At 41.2% G+C, this 25214-nt stretch overlaps 1 long non-coding RNA gene across 1 annotated transcript in view; it reads left to right on the forward strand.

Moving 5' to 3' along the window:
- The window catches only part of LOC111095947, a 51288-nt gene extending 42906 nt beyond the window's left edge, over positions 1–8382 (forward strand). The window contains exon 4 of the long non-coding RNA XR_005359717.1: positions 8185–8382. This is a non-coding gene — a long non-coding RNA (uncharacterized LOC111095947). The remainder of the gene's footprint in view (positions 1–8184) is intronic.
- The last annotated feature ends 16832 nt before the right edge of the window (positions 8383–25214 follow it).

The following is a 25214-nucleotide window of genomic DNA, read 5'->3' on the forward strand; positions in this document are numbered from 1 at the left end:
AGTTTAATGATAAGTATGTTTTACAAATATTTTCTCCCACCCTATGGTTAGTTTTTTTGAGACATGTCCAATACCATTTACTTCATCATGGCTGGACCTGAGGTTCATTTATTATCCCTCTGAGCCTTAGTTTTCTTATCTGAATATGCTTATTATCTAAATATTCTTATCTGAATACTTGTAAGAGTAAAATGCTCCTAAAATGTATCTGCTTCTTAAAAGTTTTGAGGATTCAAAGAGAGAGTGAATATATAACTCTTAGCATAATGCCTAGAGCTTGAAAACCCTCAGCTAATTATTATTTGATTTTTATTCATTCCATCTTTGCTCACTCAAATAGTCCTTTTTGGATATTACCTTATAGTATTGACAACTGGTAGCTGGAAATAACTGTGTAGAGCTCAGGAAAGCAGTTGGGACTAGAAAGAAATCTTTTGAAGTACTTAGCATGTAGATGTCATTTGAAGTCCTGGGTCTGTTGGGGCTGACTGCGTCTCGGTATAGTGAGATGACCACAGCTGGAATTCTGGCCAATTCTAACATCTAACGGATGGGCAAAAGAGGAGAGATTTATGAAGAATAATGCCTGGGTGGAGGAGGAAAGCCAAGACAGAACAAAGTCATAGAAGCTGAGGAAGGAGTGAGATCTAAAACACAAGGAATCACTAACAATGTCAAATGCTATAGAGGAGGTGAGCCCTAAAGAAGGGACAAAACCAGGTCATCATTACCTACTGAGCCTTGCTTTCAATGGAGGCAAGGCAGGAAGTCCAATGATGGCGGGGAGCAGGGGTTGAGAAGTAAGCAAATGATCAGGTTTTAGGAGTATCAAGCATGTATTTCATCCCCCCAACACCAGATTAATTTTCATAGAAATGAGGGAAGAGATGGTGATAACAGCTTTCCTCAGAGGGTAGCAGTTGTAGAGGAAATTTTCTTTTTATAGTATGGGACAGAATAAGCATATTCTTAGACAGTAGGGTAAAAGAAGAAAACAATGGAGAGCAAATACTTGAAAGGACCCAAAAGAGGACGCCTGGGTGGCTCAGTTGGTTAAGTGTCTGCCTTTGGCTCAGGTGCCTGGGATTGAGCCCCACATGGGCCTCCTTGCTTCTCCCCCTTCCTCTGCCACTCCCTCTGCTTGTGTGTGCTCACTCTTAAATAAATAAATAAATAAATAAATAAATAAATAAATAAATAAATAAATTTTAAAAAAGAAAACACAAAAGAGAGGGGTTAATGGAGAACATGAGTCCCTTGAGGAAGGTATGGCATCCAGATGACAGGATTAGTCTGGAATAGGGGAGTCAGGTGGCTTTATACTGTGTCAGCCAGCTGAGCTGGAAAAGGTGACCCTTTACAATTCTGTTAGAGTTGACTAGGAGAGAGATTTGCATGTAATTTGGAAGATACAAGCTCTGAAAGTCACTGTGGTTAAATGGGTCAAGGGGTAGGTACCTGTGGAGGTGTAGGAGGACACCAGCTTATCTTGGCAATTTCCTGGTGCGATTCAAATGCAGAAACATCAGAAAATTTCAGCTTGCCTTTATTACCCTCAACTCTGTGCTGCTTCTGCCTGCCTGCCTTGCTCTCCAATACCAATCCCAGACCCACAGCCAGAAGCAGTGGCATCTTCTAAACAGTCTTCCAAAGACTTTTCCATCAGCTTTCCTTTGCAGACCCTCTCTAGCAGCTAGGTGTGCCTGGCTCTCCATATTCCTTTATGAGCTCCAACATCCCCACTCATTCCCGTATTTCAGGAAGGTTGGATAGTGACTTTTATTTGATTGTCCAACTCCCACTTTTGGGGACCTTACTTCCTAGATTCTCTCACAGTTATAGAATGTGCTTTCCTACAGTAAATCTTTTATTCCATAATACTCATAGAATTTCAGCTTCCCTTATTGAGCCCTGACGGATATGGGGTGGATGGGGTGCTACTATTCAGATCAACAGAAGGCACTAAGAGTGGGTGCAGAAAAGGAGTAAAGGAGTAGATGTCAAAGGAATTTAGGTCACATGAAGTTGTAGGGACCAGGCCAACTGCAGAAGGGATAAAGGTTGAGGGATAAAGGTTGAGCCTTGAAAAGTTTGGAAAAGCTCTAGAAAATAGTGTATAATAAGCAGAATAACAAGTAGAGAGAACTCTACTGGACAAGTCAAGGGGTTGGGAGGTGGCTGGGAGGAATGCCAAAGGTAGGAGGCTTGAATTCTCATCCTGGACCTATCCTTCATCAGCCTGATAGCCTTGGATAAGTCACATATTTTCCCCTCTGTGGCTCTCATTTGCCTATTTGTTCTACTTCTTCCTCTACTCTATATTCCAGGAAACTGCATTCCCCAATTCTTGGGGCAAGTTCCAAATAGTCCGGGCCCATGTATGGTGGTAGTAGAAGACCAGATGGGGAGAAGGGAGAAAGCTAGGGTATCTGCCACCTGTAGTCCCATAGAGTCCTCTCTATAGCTCTGACTCCACAAATAGCCTCTTCCCTAAGGGTCCCCGCTTCTGATTAGCCAGCAGCTGTTCCCTTCATGGTCCTTGGTCTAGCCAGAAGGTCTGAAAATGGCAGCAATCTGGGTTACCACTTCAGCTTTTCTATCACCCATGTAATGAGGCTCCTGTAAGAAATCTTTTCTGTTTGAAATACTAGAGTGGATTCTGTTTTTCTGATTGATATATTCATCTGTACAATGGCATTGATACTGCCCACCTCCCAGGGTTATTGTGAGATGATGGATGTATTATACGGCATTTGAAGAAAAGTAGTAAGAGCTACTCTATTAATTTAGGCACACCTCTCTAGGATAACTACTACTGAGTGAATCCCAGTATGCAGACGCTTCTCGTTCGTTAATGCATTTACTGCATAAGTGTGACCCTGGGTGACTTAGCTCACTCTACGTACCTTGGTTTCCTCATCTATAAAATGGGAAACTCTACCTCATAGAATTATTGGGGTGAGGTCTTACACATGAAATGCTTAGAACAGAGTCTGGCGCATATTAACTACACTGTGAACATTAGGTATAATTATTACAAATTTTAGCCACTATTTTTGCTTTTTAAAAATTATTTCACAGAAAGCTCAAGGAAACTGAAAATCAGTGAGGTTACATAATTTGTTCAGGGTCTCAGAGATAGTAGATTATAAAACTTGATCTTAGGTCCCTCTGACCCCCAGATTGTGCTCTTTCCTTTGCTCCCTTTCCAATGCTGGTTATGTCTAACTGGGCAGATAGAGGGCCACAGCAGCAGCAGCTGCTACATGGAGCAGCTCTTGGCTTCTCTGCTCCCCTTCCCTTCCTTTGTATAGCTTCTATATTTAAACCCTAGTGCAACCAAGCCTCAGCCCTAAGAACAGGATGGACTTGATCCTGGTAATAAGTCCCCCGAGAGGCCCTGGCTAGCAGAAGGGCAGCCAGAGATTCACAGATGAGGAGGACAGCTGCTGGCCAGGGAGGGGGTGTCTCTGCCTAGGCAGATTCCCTCCACCAGTGCTCGAGGAGCTATTTGCATTCTGGAGGCTTTTATTACCAACAGGCAGCACTCAGCTTGGGTCTCTCCTCCCCCAATCTCTCCTCAGCCCAAAATATATTGAGCTGTGTTGGAGGCAAAGTGTATTTTCAGCCCTGCTGGGTCTTCAGGGAAATGCTACCACGGAGAAGAGCCAGGGAGCTATGAGGGACTTTGAATCCCTCCTCTAGCACCTGCCCCCACATCTGCCCAAGTGCTGCTGCCTGGCAGGCAGCTGCTACCTCACAAACTTAGTGGTCAGGTCTGCTTCAAGGCTGGCATTGACCTAAACAACCTCCTCTGTGGTTCTCTGCAGACCAGTCATTTTGTATCTTTGGAATTCAGTTTATACCTGTAACCCATTCTTCCCTCCCCTGCCCTCTTCTCCCTCCCTTGCCAACACTGGACTTACTACCAGACTGGAGAATACAAATAACAATAATAATAAGCCTGTGCAGATTCACATCTGTTATCTCATTTGAGGCTCTTCTATGAGGTAAATGCACCAGATAGACAAGGAAGAAATTGAACCTCAGAGTGATGAAGTAATCCATCCCAGGTTATGTAAGGTGAAAGAGGGGGAGCCAGGGTACAAACCCCTTGAGACTGGCTCCAAACCCAGAACTCTTACTCCTGTGCTATGCTGCCTCTGAAATGGCTGATACTAATTTAGTTGTTGAAGTTCTGGCTTGCTGGCTTAATAAGCAGTTCTTATTGTCTTCTAGTACTGCATTAAAACAAGAGTTGACCAAACAACCTGAAAGCTCATGTTTTCATTAAGGGCTCATGGCCTCTAGTTGAAATCTGAACCTTGAAATGCTGTTCGGGTCTCCTCTGCCCCCATCGAAAGTACCATAAACATTTGTTGATTGCTTAGTATGCATCATGCCCTTTTCATGTACAACTCATTGTGAAATGGAGATTACTGTTGTCATTTTACAGTTAAGATCCTGTTTGGGATTACCCAGTTAGTTAATAGCAGTTGCAGAATCCACACTAGGGCTTCTCCAGGTGTAAAAGTCATTTTAAAAATATCTGGCTCTTCCTCCTGTGTCATATTGCATCACATTCTTTAATGATTCTGAAGGAAAAATTGTAGTGAAGAACTTGAGAATGCATTTTAACACTTCTCTTGTTGCTATAATTAACACTTGTTGTCAACTGGGATTGTACTTCATAGTAATCTGACCACAGAGGCATAAACAAATAGAGTCATATTTTCAGGGAGTAGGGGTCAGATAGATGATCTAGAACTAGTGAAACTCCTCTAGCAAATATTCAAGGACCCAGGCTCCTTCCAGCTTTCTGCTCTGACATTTTAAGTACAGTTGACCCTGAACAACATGGAAGTTAGGTGCCCCCAGGCCTCCTGTGAGTTGAAAATACATGCACAACTTATGATCCCCTCCAAATTAACTTCTAATGCCCTGTTGATGAAATGGGCAAAAGACATGAACAGAAATCTCACAGAGGAAGACATAGACATGGCCAACAAGCACATGAGAAAATGCTCCGCATCACTTGCCGTCAGGGAAATACAAATCAAAACCACAATGAGATACCACCTCACACTAGTGAGAATAGTGAAAATTAACGAGACAGGAAACAACAAATGTTGGAGAGGATGTGGAGAAAAGGGAACCCTCTTGCACTGTTGGTGGGAATGTGAACTGGTGCAGCCACTCTGGAAAACAGTGTGGAGGTTCCTCAAAGAGTTAAAAATAGTTCTGCCCTACGACCTAGCAATTGTACTGCTGGGGATTTACCCCAAAGATACAGATGCAGGGAAACGCCAGGACACCTGCACCCCGATGTTTATAGCAGCAACGTCCACAATAGCCAAACTGTGGAAGGAGCCTCGGAGTCCATCGAAAGATGAATGGATAAAGAAGATGTGGTTTATGTATACAATGGAATATTACTCAGCCATTAGAAACGACAAATATGGGCAGCCCAGGTGGCTCAGCGGTTTAGCGCCGCCTTCCGCCCGGGGTGTGATGCTGTAGACCCGGGATCCGGTCCCCACACGGAGCCTGTTTCTCCCTCTGCCTGTGTCTCTGCTTCTCTCTCTCTCTCTGTTTCTCTCATGAATAAATAATAATAATAATAAAAAGACACTGCAAATATCCACCATTTGCTTCAACATGGATGGAACTGGAGGGTATTATGTTGAGTGAAGTAAGTCAGTCGGAGAAGGACAAACATTATATGGTCTCATTCATTTGGGGAATATAAAAAATAGTGAAAGGGAATAAAGGGGAAAGGAGACAAAATGAGTGAAAAATATCAGTGAGGGTGACAAAACATGAGAGACACCTAACTCTGGGAAACGAACAAGGGGAAATGGAAAGGGAGGTGGGCGGGAGGTTGGGGTAACTGGGTGACGGGCACTGAGGGGGGCACTTGACGGGATGGGCACTGGGTGTTATGCTATATGTTGGTAAATCGAACTCCAATAAAAAATATATATATACAAAAAAAATCAAGTGGGCAAAAAACAAAAAACAAACAAAAAAAACCCACAAAACCCTGTTGACCAGAAGCCTTACTGATAATAAACAATTGGATTAACATATTTTACTGATAATAAACAGTTGATTAAACATATTTTTATGTTCTATGTATTTTGTACTCCATTCTTATAATAAAGTAAGCTGGAGAAAAGGAAATGTTATTAAGAAAATCATAAGGAAGAGAAAATACATTTATAGTACTATGCTGCAAAAAATTTGCATTTAGTAGACCTGTGCAATTTAAACCCATGCTGTTCAACAGTATGTAACTTTTGTCTTTCTGCTTGCAAGATGGGTGTCTTGGCTGTAAGCATCAGGTCTGCATTCCAGGCAGGAAGAAAGGTAAAGGATAAAACAAACAAACAAACAAACAAAAAACTACATGACATTGGAGTCTTTTGGTCTCTATCAGAGACACAGTAAATTCCCTGGAAACTCTACCCCATAGACTTTTGCTTACATGGAATTGTGTGGAAAAGGTCATGTGGCTGGCTACCTATGGCCATAAGGGTGTCTGGGATGTGAATAGTTCTAACTAGGTACATGGAATCTTGAAACAGAATCAGAGTTCTGTTGATATGATAAAGAAAGATGAGGAGAGAACTCAATGACCCCCTGTCCCTGTATATTTGAAGTGGTCGGTAAAAATGACAGTGAGCATTCTATGGACTTTAATACATTTCCCTGATCATCTCCAAAGCAAGTTACCATCTTTTCTTGAACTTCTCATTTTCATTAATCTTGAGTCTAAAATTTAGCAAACTATTTACATATTTTCCCCTTGCACAAGGGATACATAATGTCCACTAAACTGAGAGATCCCTGAGGACATGTATTAGGAGAACTTATTTCTTAGGGCTCACATGTCACTAAGGGACATCCACGCCATTTCTTGGAGTAAAGAATACTTGAATAACTCTTCTATCCCAGCCCTTTATCCCTTACTCATCCCACCTTATGGAAGGAGAATTTCCTTCTTTCTTTTTTTGTTCCTTGATATGAAAAAAATTCTAGATTGGAGGAAGTAATGTTATAAATTGGGCTTTTGGGTGCAAGACAGGTGCTATTTCCCACATAGTTGACTGAGTGAATATCTGTTTCATGGACCCTTTCCTCAGCTAGATCTCAAGGACTATATACCTGGTGGTAGGGGCAGGGGGTAGCCTGGAAGGAAGCCTGATTCTGACATTTGACTCAAGCAGTATACATCATGCAGTTCTGCAAGCAATAATGTTGGTATCTTGATCTCCATTTGATTCCCTTGATTTTTTCCTCCATTCGTTTAAGATTGAGCAGTGGGAAGGTTTGATTATCATCTCAGAGCAACACACAGTAGCAGGGGTGGCTATTTTCCTTCTTTGCTTCCTAGCCACATGGGGACAAAATTTGGTCAAAAAAACATGATTGATCAAATGGATAATGGAAGTGAAAGCAACTTATAAAGTGCTGCTATCAGATAGAAATTATTAGTATTACTATATTTTTAAAAGTTTATTTTTTTTTTTAAATAATCTTTACACCCAGCATGGGGCTTGAACTCATGACCCTGAGATGAAGAGTTGTATGCCCTACTGACTGAGCCAGCCAAGTGCAGCCCCCGCGCCCCCCCCACAGTATTGCCATGTGAGGATTTAATAAAATCCTCCTGTCCTGAGAGGAAGGATGTTGGCTTTGGATGGAACATGGTCTTTTCAGGAGCTTGTAGCAGTGTGGTGAGGGTAACGAATGAACAAAAAGAAAAGGAAAAAACATGTGATCTCAAAATGATCAACCAATACATGCTTTTGTGGGGATGAATAAAATCTTGTCCATGGGAGTCTAGTAGGGAGGCATACATATGCAGGAGTAACTCTAAGGTAAGATGTTAAGGAAGTTCTGTACACTAATTACAATGAAAGCAGAGAAAAGGGGAATATTACTTTTGACTTGGAGGTAATTGTGAATATGGATTTAGGGAAGGCTTGGAAAAGACAGATAGTTGAGCTGAGTTTTAAAAATGAATAGGTACTTTAAAAGGTAGTACTTGTTAATAACAATGTTATTGAGTCTCTGTACTAAAAGATCATATATGAAATTTGGTAATGAACCCAGCAACTGTGTTTGGTGGGTGGGTATTATTTTCATTATTTCATTATTTATTTCATTATTTTTTTTTAGATGAAGAAAATGGTATTGGCAGAGAACAGTCAAAGAGGAAGGACATCATCCAAGGCATGCAAGACAGAAAATGATGTAATTCTGGTATGATGACTCATATAAGGCCCACAATATATTAAACACCTACTTTGTGTTCACTGTTTTGTGGCCACTAGGAGACCAGTGTGAGTGTTAGGAAGAATTGAGGGAAATAAAGAACTATCAGCAGAATTTAAAAATCTAGGTGTTAAAATCAATCAAATTTGGTGTTGTCTTTGTTTTGGTTTCCCCAGAAGTAAACCCTGAGACCAAAATGCAGATGCTAATACTTTATTTGGGAGGCAGTACAGGACTCAGTGGTAGAGGAGAGGGAATGTGAAGCAAGAAAGGAAAGAAAGCCAGTAAAGGGGCTTTATCCAATATATTACTTTTGTGAATAAATGGAACAATATCCCATTGGGAGATCCAGTGTTGAACACTCACTTCAGAGTTATTTTACCCAAGGTGCAAGGGAGCTATGATATTTATGCACTAACTTCTGTTAGTCCTTGCTTGAGGGCTACTTTTGAGGGCTGCTAACTTTCTGATATTTCCTCCTGTCCACATGTGGACAGAGAAATTTTCAGTGGCCAAAGAGAACCATGGAGTAGAGTTTCATGCTGGCAGTTGGATGGTGGACTGGGCTCAGTGAAAATGATAAGGGTGAGGCAATAGGACTATGCACTATATAGTCTACCCTTGGACTGTTTCGGTCCACTTCTGCCCAAGTTCACTGCATCTTCTCGATGATTCTTCAAGAGTGTGGCCTATTATAATTCTAAAAGCAAACAACTGAATGAAAATCCTACAACCTAAGAGTCAATGGGATATAGAGTCTCTGCCACCACAGCTGTCATTAAGGTTATATTGATAATCATCTCCCTCCTCTCTACACATTCAAATTTGACTTATCCTTGGCTATCACTTCTGCTCCTCTACATCACTTCACCAGTGGGTAACCCAGCTTCTCTTCACTGAGGTGTCAGAACCCTTGGTTATCACTTTTCTCAGGCTAGTGTTTCTGTGATTGCTCATTTATTGTTATCTCTGGTGATAGAAATACTAAGAGATGTCCCAGTAAATTTTCTGAGTTCCAGATCTACTCCTCCATGACCCTGATAGGTAGTAGCAGCAATCCTAGCTCCTCATGATAACCATAATCAATCATTGCTACCAGCATCGTAACTCCTTTTTAAAATCTGCTTATCTACTGGCACAAGGGGTTCAAAATACCAAGAGAGCAAACATTTTGCACAAGTTCCTTAGGTGTGTCACTGAGAGTGATGGCTCTAGAAGCCTTCCCTCTATACATTTATTATTGGATCCAAGTATTCACCTATGGGGCATGCAGCTCCTCGTAATGATTATTGGCTCCAAGTATAAAGTGCATCTAGGATGACAGCACTTTAACACTGTAAGGTGTCTTAGCTGTGCCTTTAAGAGCCATACCAACATTTTATCAAACCAGCAGCTTTGGTTGCTGTCATATATAGTAGTGTCAGTGAAGCAGATATATATATCTTAATACCAACTATGGTCTTTGCCCACTTAAAGAAACAAGGATGGTAGCATTTATGAAGATTTTCTCCCTTGTTTGTTATAAATACGCACACACACACTCATAAACACACCCACATATATTTATATTCACATATTGTTGTCTTTTTTTTTCTCTCTCTCTCCTTCTTCTCCCTTATTTTATATCAGAATTGATGCTGGCAATTAACATAGTGTTTGCTTTACAGAATATTAAGGAGTAACTGACTGAGTTTGAGATATCATTAAGTTCAGATATGTGGAGCAAGGTGGGTATGGATGCTGAGTAGCCAAAGGGGTGGACTGTCTGGTTATTAAGGCATTATGGTCTCTTAGTTCCACACCTGTCATTTTTGGCTCCATTTTAAGATACTGGGACTGGGACTATGAAAATATATTTCTCTGTTATTAGCTAGCTTTCTGTTAGTCTCTGCCAGACTGGAAGACTGAAAGAGGGAGAAGGACTTCCTGCTCCCAGTTTGTTTGCTATTTCCGTTGCTGCCAGCCTAGTGATAGCTTATTACCCTGGAAGCAGTAGTTGGTTCCCATAGCAGTTGGTTTCAGCTTTCAACCCTGTTTCAAGCTCTTAGACCCAGCCTCTTCATCCCTTCCCAGAGGTACCAGGCCCAGAAAGGCCATGCTTCCCTCCTCAGGGGTTTGAATCTCTGTGCCAAAATCATACAGTATTAAAGTTATGTTTGGAGGTCGGAGGCACTACCTTAATAACCTAGGGATCCTACTTTTGAAAACATGCCCCACATGTTTGTACTTCAGAAATGACTCCTTCCTCCAGGGTCATAAAGTGATTCCAGAAAGAGGGCAGACTTCTGCCTCTAGGAAAATAGCTATCTACCTCTGCTCTTATTGGAGGCAGAGAACACTCTGTCCCAGCACAGTTCAGTGGGAAGCCCCAGAGTCCTCCCAGACCTATGAAGGAGACAAGGTCTAGCCCTGAGGCTCTCCAGTGAAGCAGCAGAAGAGAATAAAAGGGCAGGAGGAAGCCAGATGCTATTACCCTCAACCCACACGCAGTCTGAAACAAGAAGGTGAGGTGGTGGTCTATGCTGACCTTTCTTTCCAGCTTCCTGGCAGGCTCTCCCCTGGAAAATGAAACTTTCCACAGTGTCTTCTTAATTATGCATGGACACAGTTGATTTGCATATCCAAATACTCAGGGCGGTGGAGCGAACAAATAACTGCTATCTGGTGGTTGGCTGCAGAAGAATGAAAAAAAAGGGGAAGACTTCCAAAATCCTCTTGCCTGTGTGCTAACCTGTGATGACCAACTTCCCCCTAACAAAACTGTGAGGTTTCCAAAATTGACTGAAAAAACTTGTCTAATTTTTATCATTACTCTGACCCCATTACCGGGCCATACCAACAGTCTCCCTGTGGCTTCACGTACTCCTTGTTACCCCTTTTCTTAGCCTATCAGAGAATAATCTACTGGATTAAGGCACTAGCTTAATAACCTATATGTATTCATGATAAGTCATGATAGGCCCTTGGAAAATCTTTGTATTGCTTGGACCTTAATTTCTCCATTGGTGAATAAGGAATTTGGACCAAGTGATCTTTTTTTTTTTTTTAAGATTTTATTTATTTATTCATGAGAGACACATACAGAGAGAGAGGCCAGAGACACTAGCAGAGGGAGAAGCAGGCTCCATGAAGGGAGCCCGATGTGGGACTCGATCTTGGGTCTCCAGGATCACACCTTGGGCCGTCGGCAGCACTAAACCACTGAGCCACTGGGGCTGCCCCCAAGTGATCTTTAAAGACATTTCCAGCCCCATAAGTTTTCAAGTTGTATGTTATGAACCAAATTTTGTGTCCCCTCAAAATTCATATGTTGAATCTCTAACCCCCATGTTATCGTCTTTAGAGATGAGGCTGTAAGAGTTAATAGGGTTAGATGAAATCATAAAGGTGGTGCTCTAGTCTGATGGGATTAGTCTTTGTAGGAAGAGACAGACATCAGAGAACTCTCTTTCTCTGCCATGTGAGGACAGAGCAAGAAGGTAAACAAGTAAAGAAGAGAGCCCTCACATGAAATTAAACCTCAGTGGATCTTGATCTTGGGCTTCCCAAGAAGAGAGTCTTGGTATTAAAGATGCAGGCAGGAGGGCCGAGGCTGCAGTCTGTCAGAGGGGCATGGCCTGCCGCCTTGCAGATTAGTTGCCATGGCAATCATGATGGACACTAGGGCTTTAACAGTGTCTACACCATATCACTTTTTAGGTTGGGTGATAGGTACATGGGCATTTATTATGTGTTCTAAATCATTTTTTATACCTGAAATATTTCAAAATTAAAAAAAAAATCATGCTGCAGAAGAATTTCATGACAGAGGAGAACACTCCCAAAAAAGTTCTAGTTAAAATAAGTCTGATTACAAAGCAATTTATTTAGAATAATTCCAGTTTTAGGAAAAAAAAAAGTAAAAATATCAAAGTTATTGCTTAAGTGATAAGATTTAAGTATTCTTTGTATTTTGCTATATTTTAAATTTCCTGTAAGGAATATGTATTATTTTTATAATTAGAAAATAAATCATGATAGTTCCTAATGTGATTACTCCTAAGTTTGAAGTCCTCTCAGTATAGTGTTTGACTTTCCACAATGTACTCGATTGCTCCTGTGGGCTATTTGAGCAGTCCACCTTCTTGCAGCGTGTCTCTGCATCCTTTCACAAAATTCCTCTAACTCCTTTCACAAAATCCGTGTTCTCTGTCTTCTTTGCTTGAAGGAGTCCAGCCCTATGGCTGTGGAAGGGAGGCTATGTTTTTCTAGAAACTGTAGTGGAAAGCAGAGTAAGGCATCTATAAAGATGAAAAAGCTGCAAGACCAGATGTAGCCTCAGTGCTTCATGCTGATTGTGGATCCACATGAATGTAATGTGCTCCTATGTGTGCAGAGATGGTGCTTTATGGCTTTATGGCCATCACATTCACAAAATTATTTTGTAGTCCTAACCACAGCTTGCTGTTGCAACAATAAGACACTATTTCAAGGTCCTCTGCCTTTGCATTCACATTCTCTCTTTTCCAACTGTAAAAATTTTACAAGGTCCATCTGAAATGTCTCCTTCTAAAAGCTTTTCCTCGGGATCCCTGGGTGGCGCAGCGGTTTGGCGCCTGCCTTTGGCCCAGGGCGCGATCCTGGAGACCCGGGATCGAATCCCACATCGGGCTCCCGGTGCATGGAGCCTGCTTCTCCCTCTGCCTGTGTCTCTGTGCCTCTCTCTCTCTCTCTCTGTGTAACTATCATAAATAAATAAAAATTAAAAAAAAATAAAAGCTTTTCCTCAAATCTAGGAAGAACTAATCACATCTTCTGTGATCCCCAAGCACATTGTACATACCTGCCATTTTCATAGGTAGTTTATAGTAGGTATTAGATAATGCTCTGTTTTCCTCACTAGAACGTGACCTTCTCTATGGTGGGAGCAGAGTCTTACTCATGTCTGTGTACTCAGCATTTTGCATCAAGTCTGGCACAGAGTAGGTGGCTAACTTGGTTGACATGATGCAAAGACAAGCAAAGTGGTTAATATCACTTCCATTCAAGATAGGTATAAATGAAAGTCAAAGATGGATGAGTCACCTTGCCAAAAATCTCTCCACTAGTAAATGATGAAGTTGGGATTTGAACCTAGATTGGTTTGACTCCCAAATCTGTGCTCTTATAGCAGCATGATTAACAATCATTTCCATTATCATCATCATCATCCTCCTCCTCCTCATCATCATCATATCATCATCATCATCATCATCATCATCATCATCATCATCATCTTTTCAGTGATAGCGTTGGGCCAAGAACATAAGAAATACTATAGTTGAATTAATAGGGCAGCCTAGGTGGCGTGGTTTAGCACCACCTTCGGTCCAGGGCATGATCCTGGAGACCTGGGATTGAGTCCCACGTCGGGTTCCCAGCATGGAGCCTGCTTCTCCTCTGCCTATGTCTCTGCCTTTCTCTCTCTCTCTCTCTTTCTCTATGCGTATCTCTCATGAATAAATAAATAAAATCTTAAAAAAAAATAAATGTACTCCTATCATTTATATTATCATTACTCTCCTCCTCTTCCTATGTGACAGAATTCCTCTCTCATACCTCTGGACATGAGCACCGGTGACTACTAAAGCATTCCAGCACATTTTAAATTCCTTTGTATCTCTTGTGGCAGCTAGAACAATTCTGACATATCAACACTCATTAATGGACGTATTGACTTGTTGTCCTTCATGTTCTAGAATGCAGAAATGTCCCCCAGCTGAGAATTCAGTGAACATCAGGGAAGTGGGTGCACAGCTTGTCCTAAGGATGAAGCTGTCTCTTTCTACATCTACAACTGAATGCTAAAAGTTAGTATGGTATAGTGGAAAGAACCCTGAACTTGAAAGTCAAAGCTCTTGCCTTATGCCCTTTTTCACTGACTTGCAAAGTAAATTTAGATATATCTCATTATATTTGTGAATCTCTTAGTTTCTTTAGGTATGAAAACAGGACAGGTAATATTTCTGACTTCCTTCACGGGTGTGGTGTGAAGACTTACATAGGATCATGTGTGTGAAGTCGATTTTCTCTCTGAGAAGTCCTTCACATGGGCAAGGCATTCATATTATTAAACATAGAGAACAGAGTCATGGGCTAATGAAACAACCTGTCTTCTCCTTACTCGACCTGGCATTTTGCTAAATCATAGATCTTAAGCTCACTTTCCTCTTTTAGAGCCATCCTAGATTCCAGTATCATATATGTGTGTCTTTGTGTGTATGTGTGTCAGAGAAAGAGAGAAAGAAACAGAGCGAGAGAGGGAGAGACAGAGAGACAAAGAAAAAGACAAGGAGGGATCCCTGGGTGGCGCAGCAGTTTGGCGCCTGCCTTTGGCCCAGGGCGCGATCCCGGAGACCCGGGATCGAGTCCCACATCGGGCTCCTGGTGCATGGAGCCTGCTTCTCCCTCTGCCTGTGTCTCTGCCTCTCTCTCGCTATCATAAATAAATAAAAAATTAAAAAAAAAAAGATTAAGAATGAAAAAGACAAGGAGACAGAGCCATATTATTCTAGAATTCTGGAAAGCATGTCCAAAGGGGAGCTTAGGATTTGACTCCTATATATGCAGCTCTTGTTTGATGGTGCTATTTTAAACAGTTCTCAGTTGGGAGGCTGGCAGCTCTGATTGCTTTTCAAAGCCCTTTCTTTTATCACTGTTTTCTTCATGCATAAATCGAGGCTGTGTCCCCACCTTCTGTTTCCTTTCTGTCTTTGAGTTGAGAAGTAAGCAAAATGCAATTTAGTAGCTGGGCTAGAGGGGGACCGAGTTGCTTCAGAGACATCATTGGTTTAATAGACTTGTTTGCTTTTGGAGGAGTTATGTTCAATCTGAGTTGTTTTCCCTTAACTAAATGTTAGTCGTACTTTTTTTCCCCCTTCTTATTGTGTTTCTTTCTCTTTTTTGTCCTTGTCAAACAAAATCATTATTGGTTCTGATGGAGTAGGCCTGGCTTTGAAGGAAACAGTCTTTCTTCTCTTTTCTGAAATTAGTAGGAGGTACTCCACACTTGGCTGCATTTGGTTGATGGCTCAACTTCTAAATTTCCAACTGTTCTCATCCCCAAGGTCAAGCATAGCCAAAGCTTCTATTCTCACATTTTCATGCTCCCTCTGCCTCATCTGCACAGAGATAGTTAAGGCTCCTGAGGGGATCTTTTCAAACAGGTGTTTATATTCTTAAATTTCTAATCTGGATATTTCTGGAAACAAGTAAACAGAGGCTTTGAGTTCAGCTGAAAGGTCTTAGCAGCAGGGAGTGGGAAATTTACCTGCAGAATAAAAGACTGAATTAAGGTTTGGCAACTTTTAGTCAAGGAGGAACATAAGATACTGTTCAACACAGTCCCTGACATCTAATTGGTCTCATAAAAGTTTATGGGTAGAAGGAAAGGAGGGAGACTGGAAAGGATTGAGGGAGGGGAAGGAGGACATCTCTTTTTCTGGCTCCTTCTTTACCTATCTTTGCACTTTGTTGAGTTTCAAAGGTCCCAGTCCTGAGCCACCTTCCCTACTTACCTTTCTCCCAAAGCACAGCACAAAATATCACCTTCTTAGAACAATCTTTCCTGATCATATAACCTAATTTGTTTCAGTTACTTTCTATGATAATAATCTACATACTTGTCATTGATTTTTGTATTATTGGTTATGTTTTGTATTTCTCTTCTAGAAAATACCTAGAAATACCTCCTAGAATGTCAGTAGCTCCTTTTGAGAAGGACTTGCCTGTCTTATAACAGCTATAGTGTTGCATACAAACAGGCAGATGCCTGCTGATTTTAGGCAATATGTGGGACAATACTATTATTTTACATATAGATTATTGCATAGAACTTTTCCAGTTGCCTAGAAGTGGCAACTAGAACTCAAACCTGAGGCCAAAGGGAAATCAAGTTCTAAATGAATGAGAGCAGATGCTAATTTGAGGACTCTGGAAACCTCAGCCATCATCTCAGTTCTTCCCCATCTCCATCTATTTATATAAAACTTGCATATATAAAAGACTGAGAAGGAGTATGGCCATGGTCAGAAGTTACTGACTTAGGAAGATGCTGTGGCTTTTTCCTTCTCTCTTAAATGGATGTTCCCTCCAGGCAAGTGAGGGGATTTCCAAAGGAATTACAGAGACTGGGGTACTTTCAAGAAGGGAAGATTGGTATTTCACTTTAGGATGTGCTATTCATTATTATAGTGGAATGGATGATCTGACCCTTACTTGTCTAAGCACGGTGCCCTTAAGACTGCATGGTCTATGATAGAAGCATCACTTGGTTTCTTACAACACATGCAGTATTAATGGCAACCAGAGTTTTTCAAGAATAGAGAAAAGTGGCCCTTGATAAGAGATACTTACACCATAGCTTCTTTCCCTGTACCCCACCATTACAGAGGAGGAAGGGAATGTGAGGAAGGGAAGTGTCCAAGGAACATACCAGCCTTCTCTTCACCCATAAGTCCCTCATGCACAAGCCTACTTAGGGAGAGAGTGAGAAGAAGAAGTGAGCAACGGATTGGAATGTGGTTACTGGGCATTTTAATTCATGTGAGTGATCAGAAAGCCTAGAGATCTGTCAGAGTTGTTGTTAAGGGATAGACTTACCAGAGCTTGAGAAAAAAGGAGAGTAGGAGAAACATAAACTCTTCCATGGCTGCATCCCATCGACTTCAATCTGGTCAATAAACCAGGTATAAATTTGCAATGACAGACCGCAAGGTGTATGCTCTATCCAGAAATAATCAAGGACTAAACATAGAGCCCTTCTCATTCACATTTTCCATTGTGTGGGAACTCAGAGCCAGAATCGTTCCACTTCCTAGATGGAGGCTAGCTGGTGAATTTGGCAAAAGGCTTTTGGTATTAGGGAGGGTTGCATTTTACATTTGCTTCCCTTGGTTTCATTTTTATGTCTCTTTAAGATCTGTAGAACAACTCTCCATCAACCTGTGAATGCTTTAGATCAGAAATAATTTCTCAGTTATTTTGTGATTTCTTATAACACCTAGGACAGTACTTGGCACACAAGAGACCCTCAATAACTATCTATTGAGTTAATCAGGAAGTGAATTTTTAGATTCAGCTTATTGTTATAGCTAGTTAGTCGAAAAATCAACTATTTTAGGGTGGGAAAATTAGGACTCAGATTGCAATGACGCTATTTGCTAGTTGTATGAATTTTGGCAAGTCACCCACTTTTTCTTAGCTTTGGTCTTCTCACCCATAAAATAGTGACAACTATATCGGTGTCACAGGTTGTTATCTGGATCAGATAAGGCAGTACCTATGAGTGGACTGAGCACACAACAGTTATCCCAAAATGCGTTTTTGAAGCTGCAGACTGGAGAGCAATCTTTCTGGACTCTACCCCTCCACAATTGTTTGACAAACGTTCCCCCCTCCCTCTTTCTTCCTCCTCCTCTATGTCCTCCTAGATTATGAATGCAGACTGAATTCACCCTTTCAGACACATAAGAGACACGTGTGAGTAGGCCGAAAGACCTTTAAGAAAAGACCAATATTTGCATATCTATTATAACTACTCACTGTTCGACTTGTTTCATTACAATTTCTATTTGGATAATATGTAAGGTCAATACTGTCACTGTTCTGGAAAATTCATTTTTTATTAAAGCAAAATGCACTGTATTTATAGAGATAACACCTTAAATGCTATAGGGAAAGTGCACCAATTACACTCGTTCCCTTGATGGGGCAAGTTTACATGCTCCATGTTTTCTCATATTACAAGGAGAAGGACCTTTGCCTGTGTTGATGTGTCTCAAGTGTTATCCTTTGGCTGAACTTGAATAGGTCTGATGCCTTGACCGTCCTTTCTTATATACCTGGAAGCACTGAGATAACAATATTGAGAAAAGAAAAAAAACCTAAGAAAGCTTTCTTTTCTGTACCCCTACATTAGTTTGTCCCCACTGCACTTCTGTCATTCTCCAATGAGTTGCTTGCTTGTCTCTCCCATTAGACCGAATACTAGATAACAGGTAGGGTGTCTGACATACTAGAGGCTCAATAAATATTTACCAAATGAGTGAAAATGAATGCCTGACACAAAGCAAGAACTTGGTAATAATCTGTTGAAGAAAAGGAGATGAAATGGCATAATAAAGGAAAATACAAAAAGACTTCAAGCCAGGAGATCCTGAATTCAAATCCTGATTTTTTTTTTATCATTTACAAGATATGTGGCAATTTATTTATCAAAATGAAATTCAATTTCCTTTTCATTAAATGAAAGAAATACTTAAGGTGATTATCCTTTTACAGTCCCTGGCACTTAGATAAAATGCATTGCAAATCCAGTTCCCTTCACTTCTTCATTTTGACTAACAAGAAAGTATAATTGTTGGCATTTTCTTGCTGACTATTCTATTCTGCTGTATTAACAAATATAACTAAATATGGCAAATATTTTCGTGTGTGTTTTGTGGTATTTTCTGCGAAGGCTTTACCTTCTGGTTTTCTTTTGTTCCCCCTCCACTAATTTCAGACTCAATGAACAATTGGTTGGCCCTGTTATTTGGGCATAATGCAGTCTGGGGATTTCTAAAGCAGAATCTTCTATGAAGGCACTAATGACAAGATAGTAGTGGAGTTCTCTAGTTTTTTTTACTATATCAGATGTTTACCTGTTTTAAGGTTTCACGTGCTAATTCAAACGTCAAGTCTATGTGTGGTTGGCTGGAATGAAATCAACTCAAAATTGCGACTTCCTTCATCTCCTGGTGATCAAAACCTCAATAGGTGTTTTATTGTGTTTGAATCACTAAAACAATGGGAATATAATTGATTTGTACCTTAAAAATTAAGTTTATTTGATACATTGTATATTTCAAAACATAGAATTTGTGAAATGGGCATGAATAAAGAAAGAAGCTTTTAGAAAAATGTTTCCTGGTATAGATCTAGTTCTGCAGCATTGTGTATAATGGGGCTTATGCAGACTACAATATGAATGGCACCTCCTGGAATTGTGCAAATGTGTTGGGCTTGGCTAGGCTCATTTTTCCCCTTGCTAGTCTCCTGTTACTCTACTGGGATGAGGGAAGAAGAGCAGAGTGTGGAGAATTAGAACTGGCATCCAATTGCTATTGCCCTTGATCAAATCTTTAAACTCTTGAGTCTAAGTTCATTCATCCCTAAGAGGCAGTTCATTTCTCTGCAAATGTTAGAATCATACCTGAGGTCTGTTTATATCAGAGGTCAGAGCACATCAACTGGTGACTAATTCTGTTTCTTTATTGGCATTTTTCAATCTTCAATAAACATTTCTTGTTATTGCTAATTGGAAGGGTGGATTACAGACTTAATTTCAGGTATAGCACTTTGAGGAAGACAGCAGCATGTACACTCGTATTGCCATTTCCCTATGTTGTGGACTCAGCACAGGTGAATTTAGAGAAGGCAGTGGAGGTATCTAGGCAGAAGAAGAAAAGTGGGGGTTTCTACAGAGGAGATCAGTGCTTCCTGTGAGTGTTGACTAGAGGCTATGCCTTCCATGTGCTATTACAATAACTCTGTGAATCAGGCCAGACAGACGTGTCTGGGAAAAGTGGGTGCCCTAGGCAGGCCAACAATGTGGCATCCCTTCACACTAATGGATTTAAAGGAGAGGCTGGCACCTCAAAGTGGAGGAGTGGAGAGCCAGTCCTTTGACTTGCTCCTCATTTGTCCAGAGCAATTTGGCAGTTTCCCTCTGGCCCTCAGCTTGAATGCTCACCCTACTGACTTCCTTATGCATTTTCCCCACCTGCAGGAGCAGTCCTGTAGTTATCCAGACTCACCCTCTTTAGAAGAATATTCATCCAGGAAGACTCAAGCAGTCCCTTTAAGGATCTCAACTGCCCCCACTCCTTCATAAGAAGATCAAAATTGACCTTCCTGCCTTGTACAGTGATTGATGTTACAAGTATTCTGGTTAATCTAAAATTCTCTTGCTTCTAGTGGGGTCTCTATTGCCTAGTGTGGACCCTGACCTCAGAGATATAGATGAAAGTGAGGTTCCAAGAGCTATTTTAGCCTATAACCCCCTCTTTGAACTTCCTGAGCTGGTGTGTGTGTGTGTGTGTTTTATTCTATGAAGGTAGGAACCATGATTACATAAGGGCTTGTGCAAGAATGCTGCTTACGCCTAAATTGTTGATTTCCTTAAAAGGATACCTATTCCCTTGAAGCAGTCATGTCCAAAAAATATTGAACTAGAGAATTTCTCTTTGAACAGGGCTTGAATAGCTACTACCAACAATTGCTACTAACAACACTTTCCTTAATGGGCCCTGGCTCAGACCCATTGGCCTGTATCATAGGATGTGGAAACGTGATTTGGATGCAGTCACCAAAATAGTGATTCAGGCACTAAAGAAACCAGACTGGGTACTATTTCATGGAACTAAGGGAAATGCAGGGACTTAGGCTAAAGAGCAACCACAGAGTTCACATAATCAAACAATACCAAGGTCCTAGCACAGTCAGCATCCTAATATCATGCTCCACTAAACTGGGCTTACGAATTTCTCTGGAGTAGAGATGTTGTAAATTTCCAAGGACTTAGGTAGGGCTAGGACTGAAAGTGGAGTATAGTTGCTTCCTTTGAAGTGAGAAGTCTGTAGGGTGATAGTCCCCTCACTTGGAGCCTTGTTCTTAGCTCACCTTTTTCATGAAACTTCTCCAGATGAGCTGTACTAGCCTCATCTTCTAGTCTCCCTAATGACATTTTTGATAGTCAAAAATGGAATCTGAATTTCTGAAGTATCCTGCCAAGTCTTCCTTTGTTCATTCTAATTCGGGATCTAAAAACCTTTCAGGAGTGGCATGCCAAATACTTCATTTATTCACTTTAATTTAGGTGTTCCTGGGCCAAAAGAACATTCCTATACGTATAAAGTCTCACCGAAGGGTGAAGCAAAAATCACTATAAAATCACATCAGTGGAATCACAGAATCAGAATGTTGGATTATTGAGTCCAAAGATCTAGTTTTAAAGGTAGGAAAACTGGGACTCCAAGAAGATAGGGCTGTTACCTGAGATCCCATAGCTAAATTAGGGGCAGACCCAAACCAGAGCCCACATAATCTTTAATTTTTTTTCTATATCACTATTTTTTTAAAAGCAAACTTAAGTCTCAAATAATAGAGCATCCTTAGATTTTTTTTTTTTTTACAGCTGTAGACATGGATTTTATCAGCATTTAGAGACTTCTAGCCTCCTATGACTTAACTAATATTGTGGTTTCGTAAAAAGAACATATACATCCTTGGGAGTCTCATAGACTAAGTTTGGATTCAGTTCAACCACTGAACTGAAATCTGTTTTTTAATCTTGAGTGCATTATTTAACTTCTCTGAGGCTCAGTTCATTCAAAGGTAAATAGGGAAAAATAATAAGCTCACAGAGTTGTTAAGGATGTGCTTGTCAAAATTTTTATGCAACAGAACTCCTATTGGGTGTCTCAATAAATGGAATGCAATATGAATTGGTTGCAAAGGGCTGGAACAACCAACAGAGCAACCTGGAGAAGATGAGGCAATCCCAGGATTCAAAAGGGTGGGACACCACTAGACTGGAGGCAGTATAACCAGAGCCCTGGAGATGGAGCCCACTGGGAACTGGGACCTTGCAGTCTGCCCCATTCCTAGGGATGGTCAGTCAGGACTTGGAGTGCCTGGGGTAGTCATCTGTCAGGAATTCTGGTCCTGGTTTGAAGGGCTGACTGTTAGGAACTGGAGCCTGGAGGGAATATGCAGCTACTGCTGGAGACTCTGGCCAGAGTTAAGAACTGGGGTGAGAGATGCTGTAACTTCTCTTTTCCTCCCTTCCTTTGGTCTCCCTCCATTGCCTCCAACTGGCTAGACCTTGCCTTCTGGCAAGGGAGCCGTGGCTCTGCAGTTGTCAGGGGTTAGCCTCCCTGGATCTGTGAGCAAACAGGAGTTAAATAATGTCCTGTACATAAAGCACCTAAAATTGTGCATTTAGTGTGGTTTTCTTCCCCCTAATGATGCAACTACTGTGCTCCAGGACACCTGATTAAACCTCAGAGGGTTATCCTTACCAGCTGTTTAATAATGTTTTGGCTTGAGTGCGGTAACTTCTGACCCCCCACCAAGATCATGGAGGCTGGGGCTAGCTTCACATCGTTACCATCCCCTATGCTTTAAAAAGTGCCTTTCTATCACATATCTAATTTTTGAAACAACCCAGTGAATCATTTGATGAAATAGACAATGAAATTGAAGCACGGAGAAGTTAGGCAAGTGCCCAAAGTCAGTTAATAGGTGGCAGACTCAAGTTCGGATTGCTGTTTGACTCTAAATTTGGTTCTTTTGACTTGAAGATTGTTGTCTGTTCTAAGAGTGTACCTACTGAGTTCTTGTTATATAAGTATTTCATCTCTTCCTTCCAACAGGCAGTCCTATTATTTTTTTCTCACTTCTTCATGAAAATGCTGAGGTCTGGCAAGGTTAAATGACTGCCCACTGTCACATAACTCATTAGGAAGGGATTCTAGGAAGGGAATAATACATTTTTGTAAACCAATGAGCTTCTCATTGTTGTAACTAATCAAGCTAGTGCCTGAAAATGGGAGCAAGGATGCCTGTGTGTGCTTGATGATTAGAATGAATCATTGCATTTCAGAGGACTCTCTGGAGCTCCAAGTTTCTGAAGAAGATTATTTGTTCAGAGGAGTTCATTTCCATCTATTTCCTGTATTGAGCTGCTATGTAAGATGTTATTTGCCAAAAACAAAGGATTCCAATGCTTTAAAGCAAGAGCAGGTTGAGTCTACCAGTAAATGACCTTCAAAGTCCCTTTTTCAGCTCTAATTCTACAATACCATGAATTAACAGACACCAATACACATTGTTGTTGGAACTGCAATATGGGGGACCTATGCAGAGGGATGAATCCTCTAATAAAAGCTGAATAAACAGCCATTCCAAGTTCAGTGGGTGATGGCACAGGAACCTTCATTTCTGCTACTAGCCAAGAAAATTTTGATCAGGCTGCAGGCTGTCTGCCCATTCATCTGTAGCAGGAAATGGATTTAGAGTCTGTATGGGCTGGACTCCCATATTTATCATCCAGTTAGGCCTAATCAAAATGTTTTCCGTTTCACCTGGTAAGTGCAAAGGGCTCAGAGGAGGGTCTGAGTGATGGCAGTGGGTTCCCATCGCTTTCTCATCACTGGAGTGCAGTTGTTAAAAGTCCCATTTCTCCTCAGTGTCTCACTCAAAGCTGAGACAGGCAATCTCTCCTGTCCCCACCCCTGTCAGCTCTCTGGAAGCTACTCTTGGCAGCAGCAAAAATCTATGGAATTGACCTGGAAAAGGGAGGGAGGAAGGGCAGATTGTGATCCCAAGGAAAGCTGAGGTCAGAGGTGAGGCTCAGAACTGATAGATGAAATGAACCTCTGAGCAGGAGCCTTCTTGGATAATGAGGGGCTGCAACCTCCTGGGATGGGGGAAGGACAAGGAGGGGAGGCCAGAGGTCCTCTTAAGCATGGGGAAAGCTTGCGAGGAGGATTGGAGTATCTCTCATCCCTTGGGTGAAGAGGAGGTGGGGGAAGGGGCTGCTGATTAGAATGAAAATGTGACAGTCATGCAAAGCTTCCAGTTGGATTTATGCATCCTTTGCCAGGATGCCGGGAGGAGGGTACTTGACAGCCCCCATTAGAGGAGGAGAAATGGAGGAAATTAAGCATTGTTCTGTTAGGGGAACCCCTGAGACTAGGGGATGGACGAGACCCTGCTGAATTCATTACTGAGGGAGTACTGTTTTCATGAGAAAAACAAATAATGCAGAAATTCCCCCACTTTGATGCAGCAAATTCTGACTTGGACTGCCCTGGGATGAAATATCCCTGTGTGCCTCTCAGTATCCAAAAGCAGACATAATTCTTTTCCTGTGCAGGATGTTATAGGTGACATGGGGATGGTGGGAAAAACAGGAGCCTGCAGTTGAGTTTGGTTGAGCCAGGAAACAGGTTGTTTCAAGTAGTGGTGAAATAAAATGACTGAGATAGTGTAGGCTAGCTTGTCCTTATTTCAGGGTGATGGAGAGCCATGAACATCTTTTGAACAGGGGGATGAGAGGATCAGGCTTTTGAGGATAATTCCGACAGACTAGTGGCAGGTGGGCTGAAGGGGCTGAAAGGGGCTTTCCCCCCTGTTCACTTCATTGATGAACAAATGCAACTAATATCCAGGCAAGTAGGCCATGAGAAGCTAGTCATGGTAGGTCATGGTAGTAGCATAAGGGAAAGACTGAGAGACCTCGCTCAACTGGGAAAGGAGAGTGAGAGGGTCGTATGGAATTAAAATATTTTTAGTATTTATTAAGAGACTAACTCATGCCCATACATATATACATATAGTTTACATATCTAATTTGACCGTTGCACCATCCTACAAGATAGGCATTAATATTCCCAGTTACAGATGAGAAAGCAAGCTCACTGATGTTAACTAACCCCTCAACATGATGTTAACCAGGACAGTTTCATCTGCCCTGAGAATAAAACATCTTTCTCTCTAGTCCACTAACCTCAGCCTGCCATTATTTTTCCTCTTGAGACATAGGGTTTTATATCCAGAGGGGGGCTTTTTAGATTATCTAGTCCCACTTATTATATTATTATAATATATTTAAATATATAAATATATTTGAATATATAAATATATATTTTTAATATATATTTTATATTATATATCATATATAAGAAAAGACTGAGGCAGGTAGTAGAAACAGAGACAGCTCAGGTCTGTGCTCTCTATTCGGTCAAGTGGCTCCTTATTTTCAGTTGTCAGTACAAGCCCTCTTCTCATCTGAAGCTCACATCACACTCCCAACAGACAGGAGATTGACTTACAGCAGTTATGTTCCTGGAGCAGCTGGAGATAAAGTC

This window comes from Canis lupus, chromosome 5 (assembly GCF_011100685.1).
Source record: "Canis lupus familiaris isolate Mischka breed German Shepherd chromosome 5, alternate assembly UU_Cfam_GSD_1.0, whole genome shotgun sequence".
In the NCBI taxonomy this organism is placed as follows: domain Eukaryota; kingdom Metazoa; phylum Chordata; class Mammalia; order Carnivora; family Canidae; genus Canis; species Canis lupus.